This window comes from Hibiscus syriacus, unplaced genomic scaffold, assembly GCF_006381635.1.
Source record: "Hibiscus syriacus cultivar Baekdansim isolate YM2019G1 unplaced genomic scaffold, ASM638163v2 tig00116959_pilon, whole genome shotgun sequence".
NCBI lineage: Eukaryota > Viridiplantae > Streptophyta > Magnoliopsida > Malvales > Malvaceae > Hibiscus > Hibiscus syriacus.
The window spans coordinates 1,426,256-1,447,500 of NW_024063485.1; the positions used below are offsets into that span (position 1 = coordinate 1,426,256).

The 21,245-nt window shown below is 32.6% G+C and overlaps 1 non-coding gene across 1 annotated transcript; it reads left to right on the forward strand.

Moving 5' to 3' along the window:
• The first annotated feature begins 4,904 nt into the window (after nucleotides 1-4,904).
• TRNAF-AAA lies at nucleotides 4,905-4,977 on the forward strand. Its single transcript has one exon. It is a non-coding gene; the product is annotated as a tRNA-Phe (tRNA).
• The last annotated feature ends 16,268 nt before the right edge of the window (nucleotides 4,978-21,245 follow it).

Below are 21,245 nucleotides of genomic sequence, written 5' to 3' on the forward strand. Positions count from 1 at the left end.
TCTTCTCATGAAGAGTCCATCCAAGGTTTGGCATTCAGACACGTATTAAGAGCAAACAGAATGGGGCGACTAGCACATGAGATTGCAAAACTAATTCGTTTATACCTTTGTTTATGATGTTTAGTATTGATAATGGTCTTCACAGATGGAATAGTCGAGTAAGCAAATCTAGTTTAGGTTAGTTGCTTGGGAATTGAACTCTAACGATGAGATTTTTTGACCTTCAAAAACACCTAGACTATAACAGGCTCTTCTTAAGAAACTTAAGAAATTGGACCCGTATACCCACATTATAATATTATATATACAATAAATCTTGAGTTGTCCCTCTAGAGCAATTGGTTAAATGCCCCGTCTTTATGGATAATATTCAGCTAGCCTGATAAAGGCGATTATACTATACAATAAAGCTTGAGCTGTCCCTCTAAGGCAATTGGTTAAACGCCCCAGTTTTATGCATAAGATTCAGCTAACCTGATGAAGGTATTTATATATGGAGCTGTCCCTCTGGAGCAATTGGTAAAACGCCCCAACTTTATGGATCCAGCTAGCCATTTAATTTAAATAAGGAGTTTCAGTAAAAATGGACTAAGGGAGTTAAGGAACACCTGTTATAGTCAAATACACACGAGCACTCAAGAATCTCATTTTTATACCTATATTTCCGCACTACCTTCGCTAGAGGAGCTTACAAAACTTGAAAAAATGGAAGATTTCAGAGAACTGAAACAGAAGTATTCTGAAAGGTCTAGCCATTGATTATGCTAGTTGTGTCATTTTGTTCGCCTCCGATCAAAATGTCAAATCAAGAAAAAAAGGGTATGACATGATCTTCACGATGATCGAATTGATGAAACAAACCTTAATAACCCAAATCTAAACCAACTTTTTGATCTTGATATTTGTCAAAGGTTTGCAGCTATCAAAGCTTAAAACAGAATTTGATTCTTTTGACATCCAATAAACACTTGTTTTATGATTTGCTTCAATTGTGAAACCTAGAAGGAGGCAATATTTTTCAAAACTCCTTTTAATATTTTTCAAAATTTTGAAAATTCGAAGAAAAAAAAAGCATTTTCAAACTAGATGAGTTCTCTGGAAGCATGTCTTGGAAATCAACGAATGTCTCTCTGAATCTCAAGATTGAAACTGGGGTAGGAGAAGCCAAATTTTTTGGGCAAAATTTATTGGAGCAAGGAAAATAAATTGTCTTAGGTAGAGGTTTGCAAGAGTATACCTGGTGGAAATGAAGACAAACTAAGTCAGAGATAGAATGGAGACTGCTCACACAATTATTCCCTTCACAGAGCAACATTATGTTTTAAGCATATTGAAGAATCCAAGATCAAGAATCAGAAATTCAAGATTCCAGCATCAAAAGTCATCAAGACTGATAACCAGGGATTGAGATTTCTATCCAAACCCTAAAATAACATGTTTTGCATATACATTTTAGGCATAAATAAGAGCATCACATCCATAGCATCGCATAATGTGCATAATTTTGCAGATTCATGCTAGAGTCAATTTCAACTTCTCAGTGAAAGATATTGAACTCAAAAGAAGTTCAATTTACAAGTGTGCATCTGAACTTCATAACAAAGAACATCCAATTAAAGGCTCAATTTCACAACGAATGAGCCATCCACGATTTCAACTTCACAAAGAAGGATATCATGCCTGATAAAGTGATTTAGTGTCACAAAAAACATGCCATCCGCATATTTGACTTCATTAGGTCAACGATTAAAGCTTTTGAAAGGATTTCTTTAACATGCATGAACAAGCGGATTATCGATCACCTTTGAGATTGTTTCTCTCAAAACAAGGGGTCGCCTCGCTCAAGACTAACTTACTCAAAACAAATTTTTGTCTCTCTCGAGATAGTTTCTCTTAAAACAAATTTTATCTCTCTTAAGACATTTTCTCTTAAAACAAATTTTGTCTCTCTTGAGACGGTTTCCCTTGAAACAAAAACTTTGAATTTGTTTTCCTTGAAACAAAGTTTTATCTCTCTTGACACAGTTTCTCTTAAAACAAATTTTGTCTCTCTTGAGACATTTTATCTTAAAATTTTTTGTCTCTCTTGAGACAGTTTCCCTTGAAACCAAAATATTTGAATCTATTTCCCTTGAAACAAATTTTGTCTCTCTTGAGACAGTTTCCCTTTAAACAAAATCTTTTAATTTGTTTTCCTTTAAACACATTTCGTCTCTCTCGAGACTGTTTCTCTTGAAAATTTTTGTCTCCCTTGAGACGGTTTCTTTTGAAACACAAAATCTTTGAATTTATTTCCCTTAAAACAAAATTTTGTTTACCTTGAGACCGTTTCTCATGAAAAAACAAATATCTTTGAGATCGTTTCCCTTTAAACGAATTCTGTCTCTTTTGAGATAACTTCTCTTGAAGCATCATCTGAATCATGTCATTCAAATCGGAGGCAAATCAAATTTACAGCATAGCTCAATAGGATATTCGATATGGCCAAAATTTGTGTCTTTTAATCTTTGCTCTAGTTTTGTTACACGATAATGAGCAAAGAGGGGCAGCTGAAGACACCAAATTTAGTTCGTTAAATATTATATAATATATACATTATAAGTTATATTATATAATATACTTTTTATTACACATGTCTCACACATATTGACATATATTTTTACACTCTGTCATGCCTAGAACCAGACTACACGTGGCCTAGCAAATCCAGTAGCCCGTTGAAGCTAAAGTTTCCAGAAGCCTAGCAAGCCTCTCCCAGCCAGCACTGTATGGTCAACATGCCCTCACCCGTGCCTCCGGTCTCCATGGCCACACGCTCCAACAACCCGCATTTGACGCCGATTTCCTCGGCCACCACAAAGCAATAAACGGAATTAGCATTTGATTTGGAATCAAATAGTCTAACGATAGTCTTCTTTGTGTACTATAAATATTGATGTAATCAAACCCGCTAGAGGGGGGATATCATAGAGAAGACACACGAATTTCACACAATTTATATCACGATTACACTAGAGACTTGAGGAAATCGAAGCAAACTTTGTAAACTTTCGAAAAGTAGTGAAATAAGAGGTAGTTTCGTTTTACCTTTGTTATGGTTACTTTTTGCTTTGCATGCGTCGACTTTGCTCTCTATTTTCTTTGATTAAAACACAAGGGAATATAAGATCTTCTCTCTTAGATCTACGGTTCCCCGAGGTTCGGTTGCAAAAAAACACTTTGATTTTTGAAACAAGGATGTTGTGGGCTTTCGGAAAAGCAAAGTTTTTTAAAGTTTCTTCGTCGATGACCGGCGGCCAGTGAGGTGGCGTGAGGCTGTCGGTTTCTGGGTTCATGCGAGAACCCATTCGTGTTCTTCCCACGAAGAACGAGCGAGAGAGAAAGTGAAGAAGGGAAAGGGGCCTCGGCGTGGTAATGAAAAATACAAAAATTTTAAAACATTTTTTTGGGTTTAAATACATGACCCGCCAACCCGAATGTAACCTGCGTGTTAACCCGACCCACATCCTTGACCCGCGTGTTTTCTGCTTTGGAAAGGGTAAACTATACTTTTGGTCTTCTCTGTTTTTTAAGAGCTCAATTTGAACCCCAAATCCGATTTTTAAACCCAGATTACTTTTGAATTTGACATATGGTTTTGATTTTATTTCATTTTGGTCCCTTACACATGTATATCTCTTTTCGTTTTTGCAATTAATTCTTATTTTTTTATCATATATTTAGTTATATATATTTTTATTATTTCTTACTTATTTGGTTTTGGTTTTTTATTGTTATTATTATCTTGATACATATATATATATATTTACTATTTATTATTATTATTATTATTATTATTATTATTATTATTATTATTATTATTATTATTTTTATTTTTATTTACTTTACGTTTATTTAATTTCTTTATTTCTTTTCATTTGTTTTTACTTATATATTATATTATTATTTTCATTTCATTTATTTTCTTTATTATTGCATCTTTATTTTTATTTTCATTTCCTTTATTTTGTTTATATTACTTATTTATTTTTTTTCTTATTCTGTTTTTTTTATTTTACTTTTCTACTTATTTCATTTTTTTCCTTTATTTTATTTTCCTTATTGTAGTTATTTTTCATCACCTCATTGTATGATACGTTTCTCGACTTTTTTTAAGGGTACATTTTTAATCTATTAGAGGTATGTAATTTGGATCGTTATTTTACCTTGTAATTTAAACTTCCAATTTTCTTAATTAAAGACAACTGAAAACTACGTAGTATCGAAAGGGCAGTTCAAGGGTGCCCGACCTGTTTATGGTACAACACAGATCAGGTAAGATGGTGTCCGACCTACCTAAAATGTTTTTAAAATGGTCGGTGGCGACTCTAATTCATTTAATCCAAGTCGAAACCCAACTCCGGACCCACCCGAAAGACGGCCGCGACAACTATAAAAAACACTAAAACTTCCACAAGAAATACAAGGAAATGAGCTTAATTTATACCCCTATAATAGTACACAAGTATAGTTTTATTTAAATTAAACGGTGCTTGATTTTGAGCTATATGTTGGGAGTTATAAATTTTAGAGTGAGATAGCTTAATGTTTCGAAAAACAACGACAGTGACTTTAAGAATTCAGTATAAATCGTACGAGTTCGGTAACAAAGGAAAGAAAGACAACAAAGGCATGCATCCATGCGGTTGATAAGAACAAATTGCTGTTGAAACTTACATTTTGTTTTTAGTTTCTGTTTTCCCCTATAACCTGCAAAAGGAGAAGAAAAAGGCCAAATCTCTGCTTGTAGCAATAACCAGCTAAAGTAGAAACGGGCAAGTTATCTAAACGCAAACTAGGTTGAACGATAAAAAAGTAAACGAAATCAAAATCGAAGAAGAATGATTTCATATAAAAATTATTGTGCGGGGATAGCTCAGTTGGGAGAGCGTCAGACTAAAGATCTGAAGGTCACGTGTTCGATCCACGTTCACCGCAATTTAAGTCTTTTTCCTTCTTTATTCTCTCTGGAAGGGGCGTTGTGAAATTTGTATGTTCCAGTCACCTTTGGATGAGCATTTCCTTGTCTTTTGTTTGAGGTGAGGTTAATATATTCATTAACTAAATAATTCATTTAATATAAACGCAGGAAACCATAAATAAAACATTTACTTGTCAAATTAATATATCTGAATGGAGAATATTATTTTCTTTAATACTTTTTCTTATTTGATTTAATATTCTTAAGTGCTTTCCGTTATTACTAAGCCTTAATTTATTTTTATTTGGTTAAACTACTTTTTTTTGTTATTGATATTGATTTCCATATAATATTTTTAATTTTTGATGCATAGCTTGCTGTAAACATTATTTGTTCTGAACTTTAAATGTGTTGATAGGAATAAATATGTTGTGACGATTCATCCTTTTCAGTTTAGGCGAAAAATCACGATCATTAATAATTATAAGCATGTATTCAAGGGTTTCATGAAGAAATTATGGAGTTTTTAGGATTGATGAGTTTGGTCATTAAAGGAAACTTTATCAATATTTGGCAGTCATTTTGTATATCTTTGAGTTCATTTACATGCTTCTTTTGAACTTTTATTAAGTCGATATTCACGTATGCATGTTGTCTTGTGAAGGAAGATAGTGAAATTTCAAAAGTTAAAAGGGAAAGAAAATTTGGCGGAGAGCTAGGTTAAAAAGTTTTCTTAGTGTTATTCCATCAGGGTGGTACTCTCTATGTTTCTTATGCTTCTTGAAATTTCATAAATATGATGTTGGTGATGACAATTCATACATATTTTACTACTTTGGGTGAAAAGCATGTTGGAATGATTAAAATAAAATCATACATTTAGTTCTGAAATTTGCCATAATAATTGTTTGGACGTACAATGATTTTGGAAATTTGAATTAAATTTCATAAAACTAATTAGGAAGTGGTCTATACAAAGTTGTGATAGTGAGTCATTCTAATTGTAACACTCTAAACCAGTACGACACGCAGTCGACCGATCAGAATACCACACATAATAATTGTTTTCTAATTGTTTTGAGGTTAGGTTAATATATTCATTAACTAAATAATTCATTTAATATAAACGCAATAAACCATAAATAAAACATTTACTTCTCAAATTAATATATCTGAATGGAGAATATTAATTTCTTTATTACTTTTTCTTATTTGTTTTAATTTTTAAGTGTTTCCGTTATAACTAAGCCTTAATTTATTTTTATTTGGTTAATCTACTTTTTTTTTTGTCATTGATAATGATTTTCATTTAAAATTTAAAATTTTTACGCATAGTGTCAAAACGATTTTTTTCTTTAAAAAAATTTAATTTTTTAAAAGTGATTTTAAAAGATTCTGATCTCGAATAATTTGGTAACTTTTTAATACTAAAACACGGTTCGAGATGTCATCACCAATATTTGATTAGGGTGTGATTGGACACCCAAAAACATGTTTGTCATTTTAATAAAAATATTAATTTTTAATTAAAATAACGAATTTACGGTTTGTGTTACCAAAAGTTTGAGTTCCGGAGTCGGTTAGGCGTGGGGAATGATTAACACCCCTCACAGCACCCTAAATCGGTACCAAGTTGATTAATTAATTGTCTTTGCAATGGAATTTACAAGTTCGAATTTAATTTAATTTAAGATCTCATACAAATAATTTTAGAATGAAACACAATAATATTTAATTTTTTCCTATCGAGCAGAATCGACCTCTCGTACCTTAAAGCATTCAATCACTACTCCAAACGAAATAAATAAATATTATATTTCCATTAGATTTCAATAATTTTAAAATCAAATGTATAAATAACAACAAGATAAAATAAAACAAATTAAACTCGTGCTCCTTGTATTTTAGCACAGAAAACAGCAGTATTAAATTATTTTCTATATAGAAGAAACAACCTCTCATGCCTTAAAGAGGTCATTTTTTATTCCAATCGAAATTAGGAAATATTAATACTTTCGTTCTAAAATTAGCTCAACCACTATTTATTTTTGAAATCATATTAAACATAGAAAAAATAAAGCGAAAATTAAACACATATATCAAACAAATATGATTGATATATTATCTTACCAACAATTAATGAGAATAAGGATGTTCAATTATTTAAATACATCGAGACAGGACCTTAGACTCGATATAACAATTTTTTTCTTGGTAAATTTAATTAAAAGAACATGATCTTTTTCTCAATCCCAAATTTTAAATGCAATCAAAGTTTTTAGGGTTTCACTTGATGGGATACCCTTTTATTTTAAGCCTATTGAAAGTAACATATTATTCCTTAAGGCAATCACTTCCACTAATCTCAAAATAAATGGATATTCTTTGTCAAATTATTTTGATCGAATCAGGAAATGCTTGTGAGGATATCATACAAATTAATTCAAATTATCTTAAATCTAAAAGGAACAAATTACACATTCATGTGATGTCAAGTAACCAAATATAAAAACAAACAAGAGTATATAAAAAAAACAAAAATCACTAATTAACAACTTTAACATGCTAACATACTTTTAATATATACATACATACACTATTGTGGAAAATAATATAAATAAAGTAATATATATGAAAAGATACCGAAATAGTATACTAAATATGTTCAACGTATAAAATATGCATATACATATATTATAGTATCATGATATATAATTAGTAAGTAAATTTCATCACGCGTGTTTTAGATAATTAGAAAATGGATTTATTCTTATGGTATAATATTTATACGCTAACAAAATATACTATTAACAAAAACAAAACATGGTATTCAAAATAAAATAAAAAAATAACATTATGACCATAAAAGCAAAATTGTAAAGATCAGGGATTATCTATGCAAATAATGCAAAACAGGGTATTAGAAACATGAATAACCCAATCACAATCATCAAGGACTAAAATATAAACATGTAAAATTAAGCACCTAATATAGAATAAACATAAAATTGAAATAACAAATCATCTGGACTGAACATTGCACGCAAATAAAAGGGTCAATTTCAAAACAATAAGAAGTCTCGAAACGAGGACTAAATTGTACTAATTTAGACCTTGGAGCAGTACAAACCAAAATTTCAATGACTAAAATGAAACATTACAAACTCTGGAGGCCTCCTCGTGCAAAAAGACCATGCTCCAATTTCAGAGAAACGCTAGTTCCCAAAACTACATAGTTTTGGATTGGATTTAAATACCCCATTAGAGAATATGAGGGAACCCTAACCCTCATTTTTTTCCTGAGCAGGTCGGTGTCGTTTCTCTCATCTCCCTCTTCATTTTATTCTTTTTTTCTTTGATTCCTTCACTCTTTCCTTATCTAGGCAATCATCGTGGCCGAGGGCTCTGACGAGGGGCCGATGACTCTCTCTAGGCCCCAAAAATTTCCTCTTCAACCCCTAAACGAAACCATGTATCAAAACACCAAAACCCATACCCTAAATCTAAATATTTCGAGCAATATAACTTCGATGTTCGAATAACTTGGTTCCAGCGAAGTGAGGATAGATCTCTGGCAAATGACTCAAGCTAATTACTCTCTTCTTTCTTCTTTCCTTTTTTTCATATCTGGTTCGTATCGAACCTCCTCTTTTTTCTTTCCCCCTCATCGAATTTCTTTTATTTTTTTCTTTTCTTTTTTCGAACTCAAAACCCCCTTTTTCTCTTCAATTTTTCCTCTCCTTTCAAAACCTAAAAACCTCCCTTTCAAATGGCCTCTGTTGCATGCTTAAAACTTTGTTCATTGCTTGTTTGGTGAGGATTTGGTGAAGGAGGCATAGTGATGATGGTGAAGTATTTGGTGGGGAAGTCCCAAATTTTTTGGGATTGACCCGTTTTTTATTTGAATAATTTTTTTGATTGATTTCTTTCCTCTTCAGTATTTGTAGAGATGGTGATGTTGAAGTAGCTAAGGCGGTATCAGTTGGATGACGATAGTAGATCACCAGAACATTGGCGACTCTTACTGCCAATGGAGGTGGCAGCGACTGCGTGGCCTGGAAACCCTTGGGTTTAAAAACCCTATCTTATCTAGTTTAGTGCATTGGGCCCAGGTTTGGGCTAGGACCAGTTGGGCTTCAGGTGTGAGCTTGTTGTACAGGGCCGGTTGTAATGGGCAAGATTTGGGTTTGTTGTAATTTGGCTTGTAATTAAAATAAAATAATAATAATAAATACGATATCTGGATGAAAACGGATGTTGACAACTACCCCTCTTTGCTCATTCTTGTGTTAACAAGAATAGGGAAAAGACGAAGAGACAACAAGTTTTCGTTCAACTGAAAATGTTCTTGGAAATATGATATTGTCTCAAGTGAGACTGGAAATGAACAACATCTTCAAGAGGGAGTTTTTAAAATCAAATCTGAAAAGGGGATCTGCTCCGCTGCATCTTTAGGGTAGATCATATCTGGAAATGTTGATTCATTCCACTGTTCTTCAGGGAATATTGAATCGAGGCATGTTTGTTTCACTGCTTCTTCAGGGAAGATAAAATATGAAAAAAGGGGATCTGCTCTGCTACTCCTTAGGTTAAATCAAATCTGGAAACGTTGATTCATTCCACTGTTCTTCAGGAAAGATTGAATCGAGTTCAATTTGTTTCCCTTGTCTTCAAGAATATCAAATCTGAAAATTAAACATTACCACTTGTTACTATATGTTTGAGAATTTTAAAGCATCATACCTAAAAGTTCGGAATTCAAGAGAATCTTTGAAAATCGATTTATCCTGTGAAAACTTGTCTCGCAACCACCAGACATGAGAATCTACCTTGGCTTGAGTGTTAGTTAAACCTTTCCCTTTTTGGGACTTTGAATTGGTTACCTTTCAAAAATTTAATTTTCTGAATATACTAAATGAGAAAACTTTGAAAATCGCTTTATCATTTTTTGAAAAACATGTGAAAACATCATGCCTAAAGGTCTTATGGATGGCCCGAAGGACTTGTCAAATGACCTGAAAGATTTAGGCATAATGCTCGAAAGACTTTCTGATGGCCCGAAGGACTTACCAATTTGGGAAATACACTAGGTAAGAAACTTTGGAAATCGCTTTCTTACTGCTCAAAAATTTCAATTTTCAGAAAATATTTAAATGAGAAACTTTGGAAATCGATTTCTCATTTTTCAGAAATTACGTGAAAACATCCTACCCGAAGGTCTTATGGATGTCTCGAATGGCTCGAAAGCCTTATATATTACCCAAAGGATTTAAGGATCATGCTCGAAAGACTTACTGATGGCTCAAAGGACTTACTAAGTAAGAAACTCTTGAAAATCAAACTTGGTTTCTTAAAAAAAAAGTCTATCATGTACAGAAACCTTTCAAAATCCGACTTAGTTTCTAAAAAAATCACGTTAGTTGGGTAACAAACCACACTTTAAAAAAAAAATCCAGGGACCATGCTTGTAATTATACCTTTTGTAAATTTGTGTGGATTTAAAAGCCAAAAAGAAAGCAAGAAACAACCTCCCTCTCTCCCCAGTTTCTTTAGAAACAGAAAATAAAAGCTTTGTTCTTCACATTTATTCTTTTTTTTCAAGCTTATTTTCTTTATGTATTTTAGCATTAATGCATTAAAAGAGGGAGGGTGTTGGACTGAGTAGTTGGTCGTCGATTTAGGGTGGTTCGAACGGTGAGGTTGAGATTTTGTACGTCGGTTTGGGGTGTCGATTTAGGGTGTCAGTGTGCGTTGGGGGCTGTTTTGGGTCTTTTCCTTTTGGTTTTGCTTAGATCTAGATTGTTATTAAACCGATCATTGTTCGGCCGGTCAGGGGCTTATAGTGGCGTCGATTCACGGCTAAGAGGTGGTGGCCATGCTCTTTGAACTCTCGGTCAAGGGAGAAAGAAGAGAGATAGATCTATTTTGTGTTTTTTTTTGTTAAATCACGTAGAAATCCTCCCTCTTTTTCCATGTTATATCTGGTGCGGTGTTGTGGGATAATCACGAATAGGTCCCCAGGTTTTAGTATTCCCTCAAGTTTTGGTCATTATTTTTAAGGGCTAATCGCACATAAGTCCCCAGTTTCTGCGTGTTTCACTTTTTGGTCATTATAGGGGGAAAGCTACCTGTCAGCTCTCCGTTTTTAGCATTTTTGCACTCTTGTCCATTATTTATTTATTTATTTTGAATATACATGTTTATTTTACTAACTTTTAATTTGATCACTATGCTGCTATATTATTTATTACATATTAACAACTAACTTTTATTTTATTGCATTCTAACTATTGTTTATTTATTTATTTATTGTTTCTCTTATTACTCGACCTTGTGGTGACCCGATCTAGGGTAAGACCCACATTATTATGGTTTGGACTCTACTAACCACTAACTTTTTTATTTATTTTATTTTATTTTATTTTATTTTTATATATTTGTTTACATTATTCTATTTAACCTTGAGGTGACCCGATCCGGGGTAAGACCCACATTATTATGGTTCAGACTCTGCTAACCAGTAACTGCTAACTTTTCTAATTTATTAATATTCTAACTTTTATTTTATTGTTCATACTAACTTTTATTTTTATTGTTCTTACTAACTTACTAACATTTTATTTTATTGCACAAACTAACCCATAACTTTTAAATTTAAGCAATTTATTTCTGTTTTTTATTTTATTTTATTTTATTTTCCAACACTTTAAATTTCATCATTTTATTTATTCTGTCCTTTAATTTTGTTGTATTTTATTTTAGTCTTTCGATTTAAATTAATAACCAATAAATTAAATATATATAATTAAGCTAAAAATCTGTAATTAGATTTGACTTTTCTTTGATTGAGAATTCATCAACTTCCTTCTCACTTTTTTATTATCTTTTAAAATCTAAAAAAAAAGATTTAAAGTAATGTGACCATTAATATAGTCGGTAGGTGCACCATTTTTTATTTTATTTTGAGTATTTCATTTTTTTACCTTTCATCATATTAACATATAATTTATTTTATTTTAGTCACTGTTTTTTACGATTATTCATTTTAGTTACATTTTAATTTTTGGATTTAGCTACCTTTTTTTCTTGCATTTTAATCCATATAATTAGATTTTATTACAATTAGGTCATTATTCTTTTAAGTATTTTAGAACCCAATACTTTAGACTTTGACCCCTTTAATCCCCAAACTTCGATTAAACTTTTAATATTGACACAATTAAATAGGTTAAATAGAGCCTCTATTTTAGCTTAGATTTCAAACTAGTCTTTTAATTTAGGGGATAATTCGAGTCGGCCCTCGCGTAAACCCTCGAGGGACCATCTCGGTCATTCAATTCAATAATTATTTAAAATTAAATAGGATTAATACAAGAGCCTACAATTTTAGATTTGAGCCCCTAGGTTCCTTAATTCTCATAATTTGATACCTTAAGTTAGAAAAAACCTTAATTTACTTTAGATTAATTAGGATTGAATAAAATTTTGTTTGATTGCATTTTATTTTAACTATAAGGCACTGTTCACTTATTTAAGGAATTAATAGTATATCTCCCGCGATCACGCTCAGGGGGTGACTACTGGTGATTCCCTAAATAGGTCGACATCCTTTTCAAAACCGCATCATGTTTTCTAAAAACGAGGTAATGTTCGGTTATTAGACACAATAGAAAATCTTTCGCATCTACGTTCGGGGGCGAATGCTATCGGTCTCAATAAAAGAATACCCTTTTCAAACTCTGCATCCTTAATGATTTTTAAATTAAATAAAGATCGAACTTAAAATTTCCGATTTTCAATATAGGGTAATCAACTAGGTACCAATTTTTGGGCACTTGTGGGGGTGCTAATCCTTCCCACGCGTAACCGACTCACGAACCTGATTTATGGATTTTCACATACCCCAAAACTTGGTATTTTGATAAAAATAAAAAGTTTTATTAAAATCACCAGGTTTTTATGGTGTCCCAATCGCACCTTAAATTATTTGTGGCTACTCCTCACTTTTCAAAACGATTTTTAAAAGAGAAAACCCCCGAGTCGGTATCGGTTTTTCCCTGCCCGGGTGAAAAAACGGTGTCGACAGCTTGGCCACTCCGCTGGGGATTTTTGTTTTTAAAACAAATTGAGAGTCGAGCCATGAGTTGGTTACCCTATATTTATTATTTGGAAATTACGAGTTCGATCTTATTTAATTTATGGTTCATTATGTTTTTTCAAAAAGAAAGAAAAAATTTATCTGATTAATGCTTACAATTCTGTGAATATTTAGGATTGTTTCATATCATAGCTCTAAACCCGAGCTCAATCCCGGTTTACCTAAGTAGAGAGAAATGTCACACCTCACGAGGAGCATTGAGCTTTCTCGTGTGGGTATGATAAAGTACCTCTGGAAAGCACCCTAAGTTGCCTATCTGGATATCGAATCTGAGGTGTGCTTTTAGTGGTGCGATCCTCTTAGCTGAACTTGATTCGCAAGTCTGTAATGGGCCAAAATCGGGGAAATCTTAACAGGTTGTAAAGATGGCTTGGGAACCTTTGTTAGAACCCAACCTTATTTAGAGAATTTAGTATGTCTACCCCGCTAGAGCCATGTGGATAGCCTAGGAGAACTAAAAGGGATGCGGTTAGGATTATTAATTGTCTTTGTATGTCTTTTTTTCACTCTCAAACTTTGAGTCATATTTATTTATTTTTGCTAAGATTACATTTTTGGACTAATCATTTCAACTAACTTGATTATTTTTGTTTTTTTACTAACATTGGTTTCCTTTTGTCTGCTCTTATTGCATTTTTGCATGAACATGACATATCATTCAAAGATATTGATCCCTAAATAACTTATCATTTAAAATGTTCTTGAAAAAAATGCCACAACAATGCCTTTCTTTGGGATTTATAGGATTTCAAAGATACTCCACGTAGATCGAGTAGCTAGAGGGAGTCTACCTACCAAGGAGACGAGCCAGACATATGCCTGCTGATGTAGCAAGTTGGACTCGAGACAATTCGATGCTGAAGCTAAAAGTTGAAGATCACGAACCAGCTCGAAAGATTTCTGGAAGCAAGAGACGAAGTATAAGCTTTGAAGATGACACAATACCCATATGCTCGTAGGAGCTGGATAACTTACAGATGGACCAGATCTTCACTTCCCCAATGTACCAAGACATTTTCGATTTTTCGAGAATTGTTCTAGGAATAGTTATTTTGGGATCAATTCCTTGTTGCATTTGCATCTCACATTTTGCACTCCCATTTTTGCATCTTTTCATTTGCATGTACATATTTGCATCTCTGCATTAGTATATACACATTGTACATTACATGGTATACATTGCGTCTCAATCACGAATCCTGAAGGTAACTAACGAAGAATCTTGTGGTAAAAAGTTTTGAGGTAAGATGAAGTCACCCCATTCGTACCAAGAAAGAATTGAAAGCTATGGACATGATTTTAGCACCATCTAAATATCAAGGCATCTCACTAAGAATTGTGGGGCATTGAAGCACAAGGTTCAAAATTTAATCGATTCAGGGGCATAGACATTTGATTAATGATAGGGCATTATGGTGCAAACCAAGAAAAATCATTGCAGCCACTATGAACTTTTGATGCGCTCGCATATTGTTTTGTTTGAATTTATTTTCTTTCTCTTTTTGTTAAAAATTTTGTAAGTCACTTGACAATCGAACATTTTAAATGCTACATGCTGAGGTTATGAGCAATGAGTAATTTTCAGACTCAAAATTCTTTAAATATCTACTTGATTAAAAGCTCTTTTAAGAATCAATGTTATAGATCTTTGACAAAATGACAAGATGGAAAACTGATAAAACAAGAACCCTTGACCTTACCACAGATGATACATTCGAACCCATACCCTTCTCTTGTAGGGACCACTTTAGCCTTCTCCTCTCATGAAGAAATGATCAAAAGGCTTGGCATTCAAGTATGAATAGGAACGGACAATATGAGACATCTCTTGTGTATGACATTGCAAAACTGCCTAGACTACACTTCTGTTGAAGACGTTCAGTGATGATCCTAATCTTCACAAATGGAATAGTGGAATAGATGAATTTAGTTTAGGTCATTTGTTTGGGAACTGAACTCTAAATGTGAGATTTCTTGACAATCAAGGATACCTAGACTATAACAAGTTCTTCTCGATGAGCTTAAGAAATTTTAAATCTGAATGCTCAAAATGCTAATAAATTATTACTATAGATTATACAATAAAGCTTAGCTATTCCGCTAAAGCAATTGGTTATAGTGGAAAATCAAAAGCCTTGGTTTTATGAATAGATTGCATTCTAACCATGACGTTATTTAGATACTCAACAGTTAGGTGTTTGCTCCACTGTAATTGTCAAGTCAAAGATCTTGTGATGAGACGAACCCTTCAGCTAGCCCAATAAGGGCGATTATAAGGTATATAAAATAAAGCTAAATTCAGCTAGCCAGACAATAGCAAATTAAATCAAATTGATCTAATAATGAGTTTCGATTAAAATGGACTAAGGGAATTGGAGAAAACTTGTTATAGTCAACCTCACACAAGCATGCATGAATTTTATGTTTAGACTGATGTCCCTACATTACCTTTGTTAAAGGAAGTCTATGAAGCTTGAACAAATGAAAGATTTCAGAGAACCGAAATAGAAGTATTCTAGAAAGTCTAGTGATTAATAATGCTAGTTGCATCATTTTGTCCGCATCTGATTAAAATGCCAAGCCAAAGAAGAAGGGCATGTTGTAAGGTTCATAGGGATCGAAAAAGAAATAACATTTTGATGAATAAAACCTTAGAAACTTTAAGGAGCTAACCTAAAACCAACCCATCAATTTTGACACTTGTCAAAGAGATATAACTTTGAAAGATTAAAAGAGTTGTTGATTCTCTTGATATTTACAAAACTCATGTTCTGTGATTTGCTTTAATTATGAGCCTAAAATAATGACATTTTTCTTAAACGAACTTTCCATATTTTGAAAATAAAATGAAAGAAAACATTTTCAAATAGGACAATCTCTCTGGAGAGTTTATCCTAGAAATTGACAGAGGTCCCTTAGACCTAGAAGCTCAGAATCAGAAATTGGGGTAAGTAATTTGAATGTTAGGGAGCCAGGAAAGCAGATGTTTGCAAAGAAATGCGATGGTACACCTTGATATGAAAGAAGAACGAAGACGAATAGATCAAGAAGAGAACCATGATTGCTTGAGCACATTTTCACTGTTATTAATAAAAAAGAACATGCATTATACATACATGAATTTGCATATTTGCATCAAACATCCATCATCAGGATAGTTACATCCATATACATTTTATAGATCTTTCAGGAGAATATGAGATTAAAAGAAAACAAGATGTCCTCAATAAGAGGGAACAATAATCTTCAGATTCAATATTTCCAAACAAATTTTGTCTCGCTTGAGACAATATCATTTAATACAGAGGATTTATCTCACTTAAGATTGTTTTTCTTAAAACAGACTTTGTCTAACTTGAGACAGTTTTACTCGAAAGAAGACATTTCATTTGAGTCAAGATTGTTTTTCTTAAAAGAAGATTTGTCTCGCTTGGGACAATTTTTACTCAAAACAAGAAGATTTATATCACTCAAGATTGTTTTTCCTTAAAACAATATTTGTCTCGCTTGAGACAGTTTTTACTCGAAAGAAGACATTTCACTCAAGATTATTTTTAAAGAAGATTGTATCTCGCTTGAGATAGTTTCCTTTGAAACAAAAAATTTTGTTTCGCTTGAGATAGTTTCCCTTGAAACAGAAGATTTTGTCTTGCTTGAGATAGTTTCCCTTGAAACAGAAGATTTTATCTCGCTGGAGATAGTTTCCCTTGAAACAAAATATTTTGTCTTGCTTGAGATAGTTTCCCTCGAAACATAAGATTTTGTCTCGCTTGAGATAGTTTCCCTCGAAACAAAAGATTTTATCTCGCTTGAGATAGTTTCACTTGAAACAAAAGATTTTGTCTCGCTTAAAATAGTTTCCCACGAAAGAGAAGATTTTGTCTCGCTTGAGATAGTTTCCCTTGAATCATAAGATTTTGTCTCGCTGAAGATAGTTTCCCTTGAAACAGAATATTTTGTCTCGCTTGAGATAGTTTCCCTAGAAACAGAAGATTTTATCTCGCTTGAGATAGTTTCATTCGAAATAGAAGAGTTTTTCTCACTTGATATAGTTTCCCTCGAAACAGAAGATTTTATCTCACTTGAGATAGTTTCCCTCGACAGAGAAGATTTTATCTCGCTTGAGACAGTTTCCTTCGAAACAAAATATTTAAAGAAACTAAGCTTGATTTTCAAGGGTTTTTTGATGAGTAAGTCATTCGGGCCATCAGTAAGTCTTTCGAGCATGATGCATAAATCCTTCGGGTCATCTGTAAGTCTTTCGAGCAAGATGATAAGTCCTTCGGGCCAACCATAAGACCCTCGGGTAGGATGTTTTCAAATGAGTTTTTAGAAACTAAGTTTGATTTTCAGGGACTCCTTGACGATTATCTCCAAAAGAAAAATGAATTTTGTCTCACTTGAGGCAATTTTGACTCAAAACAAGTTTTGTCTCTTTTGAGACAGTTTCTCTCAAAACAAAAGCTTGAGGTTGTTTCTTCCGAAACAAAGTTTGTCTCTCTTGAGACAGTTTCACTTGAAATGAATTTTATCTCTCTTGAGACAGTTTCCCTTGAAACTAGTTTTGTCGTTTGAGACAGTTTTCCCTCGAAATAAAATTTATCTCACTCGAGACACCTTCTCTTAAAACAAGTTACTTAATCATTTTTATCCATATGTTGAATATTTGATAGGAATTCCAAAGTTAGTAGAGGTTTCATTTCATAATTCCATGATTGAACAAGAAGATTTTAGCAAAGAATCAATTTACGTCTTCATCTTTGAAAGAAATGGATCTCAACAAAATTTGAGGAACTTTGGGTCAATACCTATGTGTACTTCAAACACAAATTACTGAAACATGATAACCTTTTGCAGGTTTGAAAAACTTCAAAGAGAAGATAAACCGATCAATATTTCCAATAGAGAATTCGTAATAAAGAGATTGTTCAATAGTTTACTCGAATCTATCACAGAAGGATGTAGATCAACATCAACATCTCGTTCGATTCCATCGTAGAAGGAGGTGGATCGACATTTTTATTTTTCTCAAATCCATCGCAAAAGGAGTTGGATCAGTATCAACTTTTTGCTTGATTATATCACAGAATGAGGTAGATCAGCAACAACATTATGTTCGATTCCATCACAGAAAGAGATGGATCAACATTTATTTCGCTCAAATCCATCACAGAATAAGTTGAATCAACATCAACTTTTTGCTCGATTCTATCACAGAATGAAGTAGATCAATACCGACATCTTGTTTAATTTCATCACAAAAGGAGGTGGATCGACATTTTCATTTCACTCAAACCCATCACAGAAGGAGTTGGATCAACATCAACTTTTTGCTTGATTCTATCATAGAAGGAGATAGATCAGCACCGACATCTTGTTCGATTCCATCATAAAAGGATGTGGATCTACTTTTTCATTTCACTAAAATCCATCATAGAAGGAGTTGGATCACCATTAACGTTTTTCTCAATTTTATCACAGAAGGAAAAGGAGGTAGATCAGCACGGACATTATATTCGATTCCATCACAGAATGAGGTGGACCAATATTGTCATTTTTTCTAGATTTTATCACAGAAGGAAGTAGATTGACATCCCTAGCGAAGAGTTCATAATGAGAAGAACTCACCCGATCAGAAGAAATTAGAGCTCCAGATGCGAAACAAATATCATATCTAGACAAAATTAGGCCATTATTTGTCTTTGTTTCGTCATTGTTTACACAATAGACAAGCAAAGAGGGGCAACTATAATACCCTAATTTTGTCCTAAAATAAAATAAAGAACAAAATCCAGGGACCATGCTTGTAATTCTACCTTTTATAAAATTATGTGGCTTTAAAAGCTAAAAAGAAAGCTGGAAACATCCCCCTTTCTCCCTAGTTTCTTTAGAAATAGAAAATAGAAGCTTTGTTCTTCACATTTATTCTTTTTTTCAAACTTATTTTCTTTATGTTTTTTTAGCATTAATGCATTAAATGAGGGAGGGTGTTGGCCTGAGTCGTTGGTCGTCAGTTTAGGGTGGTTCGGGCGGTGAGGTTGAGGTTTTGTATGTCAGTTTGGGGTGTCAGTTTAGGGTGTCGGTGTGGGTTGGGGGGCTTGTTTTGGGTCTTTTCCTTTTGGTTTTTCTTAGATCTAGATTTTTGTTAAACCGACCATCGTTCTACCGGTCAGGGGCTTATAGTGGGGTTGATTCACGGCTATGAGGTGTTGGCCATACTCTTTGAACTCTCGGTCAATGGAGGAAGAAGAGAGATAGATTTGCTTTGTGTTTTTTTGTTAAATCACGTAAAAATCCTCCCCCTTTTTCCATGTTATATTATGGTCGTGGTGTTGTGGGATAATCATGAATAGATCCCCAGGTTTTAGTATTCCTCACGTTTTGGTCATTATTTTTAAGGGCTAATCGCACATAAGTCCCCCAGTTTCAGCGTGTTTAACTTTTTGGTCATTATAGGGGGGAAACTACCTGTCAGCCCTCCATTTTTAGCATTTTTGCACTCTAGTCCATTATTTATTTATTTATTTAAAATATTCATGTTTATTTTATTAACTTTTAATTTGATCATTATTCTGCAATATTATTTATTACATATTAACAATGAACCTTTATTTTATTGCATTCTAACTATTGTTTATTTATTTATTTATTTATTGTTTCTCTTATTACTCGACCTTGTGGTGACCCGATCCGGGATAAGATCCACATTATTATGGTTCGGTCTCTGCTAACAACTAACTTTTTTATTTATTTTATTTTATTTTATTTTTATATATTTGATTACATTATTCTATTCGACCTACTGGTAACCCAATCCGGGGTAAGACCCACATTATTATGGTTCAGACTCTGTTAACCACTAGCTGCTAACTTTTCTAATTTATTAATATTCTAAATTTTCTTTTATTGTTCATACTAACTTTTACTTTTATTGTTCTTACTAACTTACTAACATTTTATTTTATTGCACAAACTAACCCATAACTTTTAAATTTATGCAATTTATTTCTTTTTTTATTTTATTTTCCAGCACTTTAAATTTCAACATTTTATTTCTTATGTCCTTTAATTTTGTTGTATTTTATTTCAGTCTTTCGATTTAAATTAATAACTAATAAATTAAATATATATAATTAAGCTAAAAATCTGTAATTAGATTTGACTTTTCTTTGATTGAGAATTCATCAACTTCCTTCGCATTTTTTTTATTATCTTTTAATATCTAAAAAAAGATTTAAAGTAATGTGAGCATTAATATAGTGGGTAGGTGCACCTTTTTTAATTTTATTTCCAATATTTCATTTTTTTTACCTTTCAGCATATTAACATACACTTCATTTTTTTTTTACCTTTCATCATATTAACATACACTTCATTTTATTTTAGTCACTGTTTTTTACGATTATTTCACATTTTAATTTTGGATTAAGCTACCTTTTTTTCTTGCATTTTAATCCATATAATTAGATTTTATTACAATTAGGTCATTATTCTTTTACGTATTTTAGAACCCGATACTTTAGACTTTTACCCTTTTAATCCCCGAACTTCGATTAAACTTTTAATATTGACATAATTAAATAGGTTAAATAGAGCCTCCATTTTAGCTTAGATTTCAAACTAGCCTTTTAATTTAGGGAATAATTCGAGGCGACCCTCGCGTAAATGCTCGAAGGACCATCTCGGTTATTCGATTCAATAATTATTTAAAATCAAATAGGATTAATATTAGAGCCTACATTTTTAGATTTGAGCCCCTAGGTTCCTTAATTCTCATAATTTGACACCTTATGTTAGAAAAAACCTTAATTTAGTTTAGATTAATTAGGATTGAATAAAATTTTGCTTGATTGCATTTTATTTTAACTATAAGGCATTGTTCACTTATTTAAGGAATTAATAGTATATCTCCCGTGATCGCGCTCAGGGGGTGACTACTGTTGATTCCCTAAATAGGTTGACATCCTTTTCAAAACCGCATCATGTTTTCTAAAAACGAGTCAATGTTCGGTTATTAGACACAATAACTGATCTTCTGCATTTACGCTCGGGGGTGAATGCTATCAGTCTCAATAAACGAATACCCTTTTCAAACTCTGCATCCTTAATGATTTTTAAATTAAATAA